The sequence below is a fragment of the Chenopodium quinoa genome, unplaced genomic scaffold, assembly GCF_001683475.1.
Source record: "Chenopodium quinoa cultivar QQ74 unplaced genomic scaffold, ASM168347v1, whole genome shotgun sequence".
Taxonomy (NCBI): Eukaryota; Viridiplantae; Streptophyta; class Magnoliopsida; order Caryophyllales; family Amaranthaceae; genus Chenopodium; species Chenopodium quinoa.
The window spans coordinates 671657-683041 of record NW_018744167.1 but is presented as its reverse complement, the minus strand read 5'-3'; the positions used below and the strand labels follow the sequence as shown (position 1 = coordinate 683041).

General features: G+C 36.0%; 1 long non-coding RNA gene across 2 annotated transcripts; it reads right to left on the bottom strand.

Annotated features, from left to right (window-relative positions):
• Nucleotides 1-3770: 3770 nt before the first annotated feature.
• LOC110693815 lies at nucleotides 3771-9284 on the bottom strand. Of its 2 annotated transcripts, none has more exons than XR_002505670.1 (4): nucleotides 8582-9284; nucleotides 6530-7847; nucleotides 4320-5545; nucleotides 3771-4159 (listed from the first exon to the last, which is right to left on the bottom strand). It is a non-coding gene; the product is annotated as an uncharacterized LOC110693815 (long non-coding RNA). The 2 variants fall into 2 exon arrangements; XR_002505671.1 differs by having other exon boundaries at nucleotides 6530-7836.
• Nucleotides 9285-11385: the final 2101 nt, after the last annotated feature.

Genomic DNA, 11385 nt, shown 5'->3' with positions numbered 1-11385 from the left:
ATCTTAGCCCTAGTACCGCCTCTACTAGCTCTTCCTTTTTCACAATTTCATTACCAAACAATATATGCAACGGGATACCTAAAGACTAAGATAGTTGATTGTATTTACAAGCATTAATCACGTAGGAATTACATTGCAAAAGTCGTTATTCTTTGTTTAATCAATACTCGTGAAAAGAACAAAATAAACAATATTTGCCATGTCTTAAGTGATAAAGCAACAATTAATTATCAAATTCTATTCTTGATTAACAAAATAATACTATGTGAATTAATTAATTAAAAGTTTGTTTAAAGTGATCAAACAACACTATTTATTCAATTAAAGTTATTTAAACAATAAAGGAAAAGTTATTTATCTAAGTGCTCAAGAAACTAACCGTTCTTCTTTTATGTTAAATCTCAGTTTAATGTGTTTATGGACTTTCTTTCTTCTTCGTACCTTCAAGAGCTTCAATGGATGGATTAGGGTTGAAGAGTAGTTGGGAAGAAAGAGGGAAAAGTAGTATTATAGTAAGAGAAGTAGAGAGATTAGGGTTTTGATAATAATAGGGTTTTAATTCTGATTTTTTCGGTCCCCGTAATGCTGAACGAAGACCCCTATTTATAGGCGTAGGGATCTAGTTTTAGGGTTTTAGAGTCGCGCCATCAGGTGGCTGATCATGGGTTAGATAGGATTGAGATGCGCTGGTTTGCGGTTTGCCTTATACGAAAGTGCGTTTTTTAAAATTTCCATCACTTTTGATTGCGGAGTTTGATTAAGGCGTGTGAGATATCAATAGAAATCTCTGAATTTCTACTTTCCAATTCCGTTGGATTTAGGTTAAATATGTTATGTATCAAAAGTTATGGCCGTTGGAGTGCAAGGGTGTCAGTTTTAGGGCCCGGTTTAGTGTTTTGATCATAACTTCTTTGTTTTTTCTCGGAATTGGGCTTAAAATATACCGTTGAAATGCTCTTTAAAAGGGCTAATCATCTTTATAGGCCTTTCATGGGAATTTGATGATTGGTTTACCTGTTTGGCTCGGTTTTTCAACAATGTAGGTTCTATTGGATCCAATAATTGCATTTGACACATTTGGGTCTGTTATTAATCAAGTTTAAACATGTATGAACATGTTTTAGGCCTAATTAGTAATCGGAAAAGTTTCTAAGATAACTTGGACTCAAATATGGGTTTCAACTTACTTCATAATTCTTTTCATAGTCCATAAACACTTCAACTTTGATCTTGCATGCAGAACGGATTTTTGTAACATCATCGCACTTCCTTTCGGGACAAGAGGCCAAAAGTAGGTTTCTACAGAAGGTGACTCATCTCTAGGCACCCCGAAGTGCACCTTTCTGAGTCGTCGAGTACCCTAAGGTGGAAAGAAGTGAATGCACCCCTATTGTCCCCTCCCCCCACCACAACTTTAGGGGTTTTTAGGGCGGCACCTCCGCCTCCTCCTCCTCAACCAGCTGAAGATGTTGTGGGGGGTGAACAGGTTGAAAAGCCTGATGTGGACATGGACGAGGTCATACCAGCTGAAGATGGAGAAGCCATGGTGCTTTCAATCGTCGTAAGGAGCTACACTCTTGGTGATATCGGTGTTATGTACAACATTTGACCTGACAAAACCTTCGATGCAATCTACAATGACTACGCGTCTCGAATTGATGTCAAAGATAATCAGATTAATCTTTCTCTCGGCACTACCTATGTTCCATCAACTGAATATCCTCAGGCAGTGGGTGTTCAAACAGGAAGTGTACTTTACGTACAAGGAGAGGTAATTTATTTAATCATTTCAGAGTTTTATAATTTGAGAGTATAAAATAATGGCATCATATTAATTGATTATGTAATTTCAGTGTTTTATAATTTGTCGTATTGCATGATTTGAGAGTATAAGATAATGTCACATCTGATTTGTGATTAGAACCATGATTGTATTTGATTGTAATTGATGATATCATTTAAATGGATTGCCTAATACTTGATACATTTGTACGTGTGCATGCTATATTGAGTAATAGAAATTCAAAACTGATGAGTAATTTGTATGTGTGCATGCTATATTGACTAATAGAAATTCAAAACTGATTAGTAATAGTCCTTCCGAAATGACTAATTATTAAAAATGAATAAATAATATCTTTGTGCATGTTGTGAGTATGATATTGTTGTTTAATTTTGTTTAACAACTGAGTGACAAGTACCAATTGTAGTTGATCATCACATTATTATTTTGGTGTATTAAAGGAACGGTTTTCATTATTATTTTGGTGTATCTTAATTAATCAAGATAAAATCAACTGCTGACATAAATAAATTGTAGTTGTTATTGTGTTATGGAAACGTATTGACTATATTAGGCTTACTAAACCTAAATATTCTGATATTTTAGCAGTGTTAAGGTAACAAGTGGTTGCAAAATATGCTCTGCCTAATTAATTATTTGCCTAGATATTTTTTTTTTCTAAAAAACACCTAGTTGTTTCTTGATTTTAATTGATATGGTTATTGTAGACATAAATAAATTATAGATGTGTATTTGCTGCTTGTTAAAAATGATTTAAACTAAGTAAAAATTCCTGGAAGGTGTGATGAACACTTGCAACAGATTCAAGAGGTTCTACCTCAAGAACACGGAACACCGCAGGAAGATCAAGCTCCGGGTTCAAGGCAAGTTGGACACCCCACTGTGTCGTCTGTTCCACATTTGAGGTGACAAGGTTAATGTGGATCCAACTGAGTTAATTTTCTACCATGAAGATACCGTGATGTGCACCCTCAATACCATTAGGGAGGCTGAAATAAAAAATGGAGACAGAGTCGTTGTGGCTCCAAACGGTCAGCCATGACTTGTGTTCTGTGAAGGTCTGCTGTTAGAGGGCTGAATTTTCTTTTGGAATGTCGCAGGAATCAGATGTAGAAGAACGTTTAATTGCAACACCACGCCTTTTGTTTGTAATATAGTTAAGCATGTAGTACTCTGCTTTTAGTGGTTGGACAATTTGATTTCGTTGTTTTGATTGTAATATTTTGTGGCTGACAAAATCTGAACTTCGCGTTTGTTTTCTTTTGTGTGGCTTCTTGTAAGGGGATTATGGCTTTGGCAAAGCTATTTGTGCTGTTTATGTTATGTTAAGTAATTTCCTTTATTAATTAAGGTACACTGTGTATGATGGTTATGCATAGTAAGCCACATTCTGAAGGCCAAACCCATCCAAAAGGCCAAACCTTCCAAAAGGCCAAATCCAGCATTAGATTTGGGTCACTTGTTGTTAAGATGCTTTGTGGCCTAAAATTTCTGGGTTTGTTGATGTAGTATAATAAGCAAAGCCAAAATTTCTTGTTTTTGTTGTCTTATGGGCCAATACTTGTGTAACTGGCCAAGAAAATTCATATCGTTGATGAAAGTGACATAATTAAAAGTCTATGGTTGATGAACAAATTGAGTTAGTTAGGCCCAATCGGATCATTTAATTGGTAGATCAGGTGGGTAAGGAGTGATGAAGTTAATTATATTTCCAATCCTATCTATATCTAGTTGTTGGTTGTTTGTACAATAGGATGATTTTATAAATCATCCTAAAATATGAAGCACTCGGATGTAACAGAGTAAATAAGAATTGCTTGAAATATAGTAAATAAGCATTGCTGGAAATATTAGGAGGTCACTAAACAAAGTGTATCGAGTGATGATTGGATCACACACACATGCATACCAAATAAAATAATATAAAGTTACTGACAGGAATGTATGATAATCTAGTGCATTCGAATAATGAGAAGATGAATACATTCCAAATAATATGGGGAAAGAAGAACCAATATATGAATGCACCTAATTTTGCAATGTTGTTTGTGTGTTAACTTGGAAGAAACAGCACTGGTGGTAAAATGTAAGTCAAACACTTGTTTGTAAAGTCATAAACATCCACCACAAAATATATAGGATCAGAGAAGGGGTTTGTAAGTTTGTAAGTCAAAAACATGTTTTATATGGATTACAGAATATGAAGAACCATGTACCAGACCCCACTCAAGTGTCAAAAGAAGCGGTGGTGCAACATCTGTCTTCTACCATCAACGTCAACATAAAAGGTTTCAGAAGGAGCAGATCCCCATTCCACCCCATTGTGCTGTGCAAATTCATCAACCGCGCCAACATCTGCAACATAGTCATAATAATTCTCAATTATGTTTTGGAACTGAACGCCTTGTGGGTTTTCCACTTAGCCTGTGAATAGGTTAGAGTGCCGAAAAATTATCAAAAGATCATATACATCATCAACAGATAAAACAACAACGAATAGACACACATAACTTACAGGTAATTTGGCAGGAGGTTGTTGTGCATTTTCACCCTTTTTCCCAGTACTCTTTTTGTAGCCCATCTCTGCAAGGGATTTATGCCTATACACCTTTGGCCGTCCCCGCGGTTTTTCCGACTAATAGGATCCTTCACTGAAACAGGTGCCGCTTCAACAGTAGCAGGGTTCACTTCTTCTCCAGCAGGTTTCGATACTGACAAAGGGGTTTGGCGTGACTAAGGGTTGTTTGAACAAATCTCAGATGGAGGCTACAGGGTTCTTGGGAGAGTGGGTAGAGAAGGTTGCTTTTCCATGTACTTCTCTCTGCTTTTTTTAACATCCAAAGAAAGTGATTGTAGAGACTGTAATACAAGATCTAATGTGTCCTTGTCATCAGCAACAGCTGCAACCTCACAAATTGGCTCAAACTCCCCCATCAATTTCCTATAAATCTGGACAGAGTAATCTGTACTTGGATCGTGGTAGGCAACCTTAACCCGGGTATGCTTCCGAGGGACATCTTTGCGCCACCTGCCAAGTACATACTTCGAAGGAATTTCAGACACCCGATTTTGATCATAAACTCGGATGATATGCCTGCAAAGAATACCAAAGGTTTCGAACTTCCGGCAATCACAGGACACGTCCTTTGTAACTGTGTTGAACAGGACACAGTAGAATCGTCTCTTATCAGTTATCTCTTCTTCGCTCTTCCCTTCTGGGATGATCCAGACCCGATCTTCAAGTAGATATTGAATCAAGTTCCCTTCTAGAACACGCTCCTCCCTCCTAGAGCAATGCATAAGTCTACAACACTCTATTTGAATCTCTTGGAATTTGGTGTTAGTGTAGATGTCCAGGAAGAATTGTTCAACATAAAAACCACTCACGAGGCGCCATAAATATTTGCCACAGCGAGCATCCGCATCAGTTTCAGCTTTAACACGCCTCCCTATTGCCCTAGTGTACTTGTCAAGGAATTCGTAAAGCTTTGTCTTCCTGTTCACAAACCCGTCAAAGAAACTATTTATGCTTTTGATCCTCTATGTTGTCTTCATCCCGGCCCAAAAGTGCTCTTTTATAAAGGTTGGGACCCACATGTGCCTTTCCTCAAACAAATAGCTAACCAATCATTATCCTCTAGTTCAAACTGCTTGATTAAGTCTGTCCAGCGACGCTCAAACTCGGCAACTGTGAAGCTCTCATATACAAGAGCCTTAAGAGGGCTCTTAAAATCTTGGTAGCTGCAACATTTACAGAACTAATTAATTAGTTGACAATCTCATTGACAACTGTCTAATTCAATCATGTAACCAAACATCAAAGCAGACTTCATTAACTACATCTACATATAAAATGATGCAGTTCATAACAAAATCTATAGTGCAGGTCATTCTACAGTCACATACTTGAACTACAATACATAACACAACTGCATTTAATAATCAGGTTACAAACATTATTTATAACATCATACAGAGAACAAGTTTATTACCATGCACAAGTTACATCATGTGCATGAGTTATCACTTATATATTGAAGAAGTTACAACATGTCCATATACAGAGCAACACCAGTAATCACTTATATATGGCATACAAGAAGTACAGAGCATAACTTGAAAATGTACACCTCTTATTTAGATTATAGATCTTTACCTATAAATTCTTGTCTTTCAAACCTTTAAATACCCATAATCACAACTCTAATTTAGTAAAGGATGACAAATATGAGTTTTACACTAACAAATAAATGGTAATAAATGGTCATGTCTTTCCAGAAGCTCATTATCCAAATTCATCTTCTGAAACATGAAAGGACCGAAAAAAGTGAAATCATCCACTAAAACAGGAAGGACCTAAAGAATTTAAATCATCCTCTGAAACAGGAAAGGACCAAAAGAATTTTCTAGCTTCAATCTTAACATTTTTCAGAATGCACAGAATCATGAATCTTGACTATTTTCAAAATGCACAGAATCATGAAGAAAGATTAAGTTTAGCTGTTATGATTTCAGTACACCAGTGATCACAACAAGAACAATAATTAGTTGTATATGGAATAACTTACTACAAGTACACAACTATGGCACATCATTTATCTAAATCTTGACTATTTTCATAATGCACAGAATTATAAATTCAAAATGTATCCGGTTATCTAAGTTACAACAACATTTACACAGCAGCATACAACATAATAAACAAGCTTAATCAGGACAACTTACTGTTCACATTTTCCAAGTTTCTCTGGGATTTTCTTCACCAACGATGTCGAGCATTAGGCATCACTTGAGCTAAAGGCTTGCGCATTGCGGCAGCTTGATCTGTCAAAATTCGCCCGGGTTGTTTATTACCCATACAAGAAAGCCACTGCCTAAATATCCAACCAGATGTGTCACAATCTTCATGTGACACAAGAGCGCAACCCAAAAATATAGGTTGCCCTTGGTGGTTTACCCCTACAAAGTTGGCAAAAGGAAGCGCGTACGCATTAGTTAGATAAGTGGAATCAAAACAAACAACATCCCCAAAATCTTCATATGCCACCCTACTACAAGCGTCCACCCACATTACGTCCTTGAGTCGGCCCTCTTCATCTAAGCGGTGTGCATGATAGAAATTCTTATTATCCTCTTGCATGCGATCAAAGTATGCCATCATTGCAGCCGCATCACCACCTTCCATTTTGAGCCACTTTTCCTTAGACACTTCATGCTCAAGGTCCTTAAAACTAGGAAGTTATCATCCCTGGTCTCCGTAGCCATACACCCATGTATTTGCCTTATAGGGACACCTACTTCATAGTAATTCAGAAGTTTCTTCTCCACATTCGACGTGTAATTCTTCATTTGATATTCCTTCACCAGCTTAGCATCACTCGGTTTAGGGGTATGGTTATCATGCACATTTTTCAATTTCCTAATAACCCATAGCCATCACTATCAACCCCGGCATATAACATGGCACCACACTCACATTTCTTGGAGGTCCTTTTCGCCCGCTGCATGATATCTTCCCCTATTTCACCATTAAACATCCCTCCCGTGCCACATAATTTCGTTGGCTTTGCCCTTTTCTTCGCCTCCCTCCTTGCCCTCATATCAGGTGGACCCCAACACTCACACCTCCAGGTGGCCCCTCTGCACTCCTCCTTATCCTTCTTTGAAAATGATGATGCAACTCGGGTTACCCCAAAAACTTTCTGCTCAGCATACTCGTTGTAGTAGCTTTCTACATCTTCAAAGGATTTGAAAACCATCCCTAACCTAGGTGATTCAACATAAGTGTACATGCTAATCTGATTTGTTGAGACAATGGTCTCTACAGTTTCAATAGTTTTAATTGGTGACATGGCAGCTAGTCTCTCAACTGAGTTAGGAATCTTCAATGCCATACAGTTCAGAGAGGGGAGACCATCAGCCACACCACCAGAAGTTATCACTTGCCACCCCCCCCCACCCCTCATCACTATATGATACGCCAACAGGATCACCCATTTCACCAGCTTCAAAACCACAATCCATAACCACACCTGCAATATAACTGCTCAATTTACAGCAGACATCAGTAGTAAATCTAGTCTGACCCATGATCAAGAATAACATCGAGAAAGCCACTGTTGGGTATTAATACTACATAAATCTAGAGTCATGGATAAGAAAGATACTATAAGCACAATCAACATGAATGGGGAATAGCAAATAATTTCAACAAGAAAGGGGAATAGCAAATAGTTCCCAACAAGAAGGGAGAATAGAAAATAATTCCAACACTCACAAAGGATTCATAAAAATACAAATCACTCCTCATACAAATCAATAATAACAAGAATTCAACAAAAACAAGAAAATAACTTGCAGCACTCCTCACTTAGATAATTCCTATTTCATATCAACAACAATAACAAATATTTAGCCGACATTCCAATTAACTAGTACAGTAATTTGCTTAGGAAAACAATCAATAAAATCACTATATTTTACATTACACACCAACAGAATATCCCATAACACACATATCTTCACCAATTGCAATAACCAACCTCAACAAATGTAAAATTCAAAGCAATTGAATGATTTGCGAAAACTTCAAATTCCATTTTTCGATTAATTCGGAAAACAATCAATAAAATCAACTAAATTATACATTACACACCAACAGAATAGCCCAGAACACGCATATCTTCACCAATTGCAATGACCGACCTCAACAAATGCAAAAATTCAAAGGAATTGAATTAATAGCGAAGACTAGCGTTTTCAAGCTATGGAATTTACCAATTACGTTGTCCCTTCAGAACACCAAGAACGCGATATCAAGTTGGGTTGAAGACTCCAATCATCAAATTCGTAAGTCGCTCCCTCACGCTCTGAGAAAAATGGATAAGAGCTCGAAAAAGGGAGAGCTTGCTGATGCTCTTCTCCTGCTTCCTCAACAACGGGATCTTTTGATTCCCAAGTTCAAGACAAAAAGGGATCAAAATTCAGCGTTAACCATCCACTAACGTCGCAAGTTTTCTGCCATGTCAGCTACAAACCCAGAAAACAATAAAATATTGCAAGTTATTTCAATAATAACGAAAATGCCATCATATTAACATATGAAGTTAATATGTCATATTAACTGGGTTATCAATTGGATGATTCCTGGTTGGTTTAAGGTGGGTTCTTGGATGGTTATGGGGGTGGTTTGTAGGATTTGGTGGTTCGTTACTGATTTTGGTGGTTCATGGGGGTGGTTTCGCTGGTTCATCGCGGTGGATTTGTTGGATTCGTTGGTGGATTTCAATGATTTGGTGGTGATTGTTCAGGGTTCGGTGGTGGTTGTTCGAACTTTCGGTGGTGATTGGGTGGATTTCATTGGTTTTGGTGGTGGTTGTTCTAGGTTTGGTGGTGGTTCTTTAGAGTTTCGATGGTAGTTTTGGGTTATGTGGTTATTACTGGTTTTTGATATTTTTAATTAGGTGGATGGCGATGATGATGGTAATGGTTGATAATGAAGGTGGTGGTGCTGATTAAGGTAAAATGATGATGATGATTAAGGTGCTCCCAGCTAACCTACACGTGTAAAACTATGATCCCATCTCATCACACACATGGGCTGCACATGCAAGAAATGTTGAAGGCAAATAAGGGAATATACTATTCATAAGGAATTCCAAAGGCAATTTTAGGGATAATGTGGGGAGGACACTATTCATAAGGAGTTTTTCTAATTTGTTTCTTGGTGCTTTTATAGGTTTAATGATTCTATATAAGTAATTACTTTTAAATGTATAATGATTATTTATAAATAAAAAAAAAATCATGAATATATATCTTTCAACCTAACAAAATTGGTGAATGGAAAATTGGCAAATGTGAAATAAAAAATTAGAAATAAATATGTATCATGGTTCAAAATAGCGGAAAGCTTTAATAAATATATATGTCATAATATGTAGTCATAAAAGATAATTTTAAGTTGCTTGATTTTGGGGGGGGGGGGGGGGTTGAGAAAGATTTTCCACCAAATTATTTTATATTTAAATGTAGTTTTAAATTGATACTCCATAGCAAATAGTGAAAACCTTGCATGACACAAGATCTAACCTAGTTAATGCTATTTTTTAATATGTTTTTTCGATTTTTAACTGCTTATATATTGCCCTTAGTGTTATTTATAGCATTTTTAACATTAAATTGGGAGGTAAAAGGGTTAAATTTAATTGCCAAAAACAACAATAAAGAAATTGTTAAAAACTTTTTAACAATTATAGCGAATAATGTTAAAAACATTTATACACAGGAGGTAGTATATCTCATTAACCAACTACTACCTCCGTTTCATGTTTTTTGCAACTTTGGGGTATTATTTGTGAGATATAAAATATTCTAAAGTTGCAAAAAATATGAAACGAAGGTAGTATTATCAAATTTGTTGAGATAAATCTAATATCATATCATATTATGTCAGAAATATATATAGTCGGTCTTGCAATCAGGCCACAAGACATTGACACTTGACATTCCAGTTTTTTGCCAAGGTGTGCGAAAATAGGTATTATTGTGAAACGTATGATATAAAGTAAGTGATTTTTAGATAGATTTTTTCAGATAAAATTGTAACATAGAGTTTTATTATTGGTAGAATTTTAATATTTTATATGGATTATATACAAAATTAATCTTAACTTTTAATAAATATCCTATAACTCTAATCTATTTCCATCATCAAATTCGTTTGATTTTATCTCATTAAACTTGACCACTATATCAAACTATGCTTGGTGATTATTGAGTAGAACATTAGTTTAGGTGAGGTTGCCATGTTAAAATAAGAAGTGTTACTAGTGTTATTAAGTTTAAGTTTAAGTTCTAGCTAACAATTCCTCCTCATAATTATCTTCTTCACAAGTGTTATTAAGTTTAAGTTTAAGTTCTAGCTAGTTTAAGTTCCATCTTGAATATAAAATTTTCCATCTTGAATTCCATCTGGAATATAAAATAAAATATAATATAAAAACCTTATTCCAATCTTAATTTGAAATTTTCCTCATAATTATCTTCTTCACTAATGTAAGTTTAATTTCTAGCTAACTTTTCACGTGGAGAATCATTTTATTAAAGATATATAACACCTTATGTTCTTAAATTTTTAAAAATAGAAAACCTTCACCGGCCGTTTGGTAGATGATAAAAAATGATGGTAACGGTAATAATGAATTGGCATGTAAATATGGTAGCTCACCACACTCAAATTGACCATTTTTCCTTAGCAATTTTCATTCCCACCTAATACCCGCTCCTTGTGGAAATGGATTGTAAATGAAAAACATGAATAAAGCACATATTTGAGAATGAAATTACAATACTATGGGGATTACAATGTTAATATTATTCCTAATTTATATTTAAAATTCATTCCCATTACCGTCATTTATTACTAGAGCTGGCAATCCTAACCCGACTTGAATGACCCGACCCGTGACCCAAAATTGACCCGAACACAAAGTTGACCCAACCCGACCCGAAGTGGAGTTGACCCGATACCCGAATTGACATGACTCGAAATTGACCCGATATCCGAAGTGACTCAAAAC